The sequence below is a fragment of the Lepisma saccharinum genome, chromosome 6 (genome assembly GCF_977018435.1).
Source record: "Lepisma saccharinum chromosome 6, izLepSacc3.1, whole genome shotgun sequence".
NCBI classification, from domain to species: domain Eukaryota; kingdom Metazoa; phylum Arthropoda; class Insecta; order Zygentoma; family Lepismatidae; genus Lepisma; species Lepisma saccharinum.
The window spans coordinates 28576532-28579799 of NC_139234.1; positions in this window are offsets into that span (position 1 = coordinate 28576532).

Consider the following 3268-nt stretch of genomic DNA (forward strand, 5'->3'; position numbering starts at 1 on the left):
CCAGTATAACTGTTGTTCATTCTAGTTACATTTCAGGCACCTAGCATACTAAAATGAACAGTGATTCTAGTTTGTTATTAACGTTTACACACATTGCTCAAGAAAAAGCTCGCTAAACCTTTTTTACTTTGTTACAGTGGAACCCTGATTTTATGTTTCTTCGGTTTCACATTTTCCCGCATTATGCATTCAACATTCATGGTCCCAATAGAGCAACATGCTTGCTATAAATTTTTCCCAGATTTTAAGTTTTTTGAGCTTGGTCCCCTGAAAAATGTAATTTCGAGGTTCCACTGTATTCTGTTTTAATACTAATCCAACTGAATAAAAATAAAAAGCTTTCTGCTCTTTTGCAACTTGGAAGTGACAGATGCTAAATTCCAGGCCTAATTCAGTTACCAAAAGTATTAGACGAGTTCTATGTTTAATACAGGGTTTGTCCGGAAAGTAATAGGACTGAGTCGATTTAAAAAAAATTATTGAGCCAATCGTTACAATTCTTTAAAAACTTTCAAAGTAGTCTCCTTCTGCGTCGATACAGCGCTGCCAGCATGATTTCCAATCATTGAAGGCGTCACGGAAGGCATTCTCCGGAATAGTCTTTAGAGCCGCGGTGCAAGATGCTTGGATCCCCTCTGTCGTCTCAAAATGCTTGCCTTTCATCAGCCTTTTCAGGCGAGGAAACAAAAAGAAGTCCAGGGGGGCCACATCTGGGCTGTAGGCCGGCTGTGGAAGCGTTGGGATGCCTGCCTTGGTCAGGTAGCTGGTCACAAGAAAGGCGGTGTGAGCCGAGGCATTGTCGTGGTGCAACTTCCAGTCGGCTGCGATGTCTTGTCGGACCCGATTGACCCTTCGTTTGAGTCTCTTGAGCACTTCCACATAAAACTTGGCGTTTAACATCTGGGCAATTAAGCGAATACTCAGTCGACGGTCTGAGTTCAAAACTTCGCGCACACGAGTCACATTGTCGGTGTTTGTCGAAGTCGAAGGTCTTCCAGCACGGTCTTCATCGGCAACCTCTTCCTGGCCCTCCGAAAAGGCCTTGTGCCACCGAAACACACCACTTCTTGCTAAAGTATCATCTGGGTAAGCCTGCTTGATCATATCAAACGTCTCTGTCGCATATTTACCGAGTTTCACACAGAATTTAATCGCGTACCTCTGCTCTAACGAACGCTGCATTTTCGGCTTGCACCACTCACAGAAACACGTCTGACTCTCCGGGTGCTCGGAGACAACTGACTAGCCGCTTGTAGGTTAGGTAGGAACCCCCTCTACCGAATACAGTCAGTGCACGCGCACTCCGAAGTACAGTCGCGGCGAAAAAAAATCAGTCCTATTACTTTCCGGACAAACCCTGTATAAACAAGGTATGTACCATAAGTCAAGAATTTATTTAACTGAACAACTTTTCCATGAAACCATGTTTCAGAGGCAAAATATTCTCCAGCAAGTCAATGAGTTGCCTGGTGTTATTTTATTGGAGAAGTTGGATTTCCCACAACCAAATTTTTAAATAGTTTAGTTTATTGCAGTACACTCTATAATGCAATGATAGCCTACTAATGAAATTTCACCACTCTGTTGATGTCCTTAGTCTAGTTCAGAAAATCTTGTTTGTGGCTTCAATAGTTTCAGATTTGGATATAGTTGTTGGATTCCCACTTGCATGTGACAGGATTTGTATATTTAACATGGTTGGATTTATTGTAAACACACACTATTGTACACGAAGGCTTATTTGACCTAACCATTTAAAGATTTTTCAGACAAAGTATCAAAATTTTTCCTGTGTGTGAATGTGGAGGGGGTAACTACATTTTTGCCTATTCCTAGCCCACAAGCAGAATAGAACTGCTCGACTCTTTAGTTTATAAGTGATGGTTAGCGATCTTATAGAGAGAGGAAAAAGATCAGAAAATCTACAGTTAATGTTGTACAATGAGCTCAAAAAAATGAATTACACATTTGATTGCAATATTATCATTGCAATTTCACAAATTTTCATATCACATTTTATAAAGTTGTATTTCACTAACGTTACAAAGTATTTTGTCATACGTCTTGAATTCTACTCTGGCATATACAAAATATACTGTAAACACTTTATTATGGTGAATCAAAAACGATTATCATGCTCCTACTTCATTGCCAAGTAAGGTTGTCGGCAAGTGTAATAAAACATCTTGCAAGGACTGTTTAACCTGGACATGCACATCACAGAAATTGATGGACATGTTATGCTAACAAGGAACCTGATTACACCCTTGATGTATGCCATGCCATGTTTTTTCTTTTCATCTTTAATATCATTTGCACTAATTTGAACTAATGTGTCCCATTTGCTAGTTGACACAAAAAATGATAAGCTTGCACACTAATGACTAGGGAATGGATTTTAAGGTGCAGCACTTTTTCAAAAATATAGCTGTTTTCATACCGATTGTTACGGATATGTATTTTAGGACACAAAATCAAATAAAATGAACATACTTTGTTGCATCTGCACCTTTTTGTGAGATTAGCACATTTATCCCCTCTGATGCTTCAGCAACTTTTTCCTTCATTTTCTTTCATGTTTTGTTAAAAAATAAATGGACAGAAAAATAAATGATTTTCACTCTTCTTGAGCAACTACATAAAATCCTATAGTCTCATTTTGTAGAGCAAAACAAGTACTATAAAATGGTACAATATAAATTATACCATGTTCACCATAAATTGTATCATTTGCTGAATAAAAATGTTAATGTAAATGGTTTAGACTTTAGACCTGATATTTTATCAGCACCTTTTTTACCCTTTCCCGACCATAATTTTGCACCTTAAAATCCATTCCCTACTAATGACTCAGAGGGATATAATTTTAATAGGCCGTACACTTTGTCACTAGCAAGGGTTTAAGGCTACCATGCTCACCTTGTACAATTACTTCATAGGATAGGCATACAAGAACTAACGCAGTACTACAATTGAGTCTGAAACCTAAATATTCTGTTCTGCACTTTCACCAACATGGAATGACGTGTTTATACCTGTTTAGCGGGCCACTTGCTGCACCTATTGTGACATCTTGTGGCTTTGCACAGGGCAAGGTCCTCTTCATATTCTATTGCATGCCATTAGCACTAGTGTTATTTGGAAATCAACATAGCAACTAGCAAGGGGAGCGTCCATCTTGCCTCTTGGACTTTCCCATTTTAAGCAAAAATTACATCTAATGAACACCAATAGCCACTTTAAAAAAGGAAAAATGAAAATGCAACTC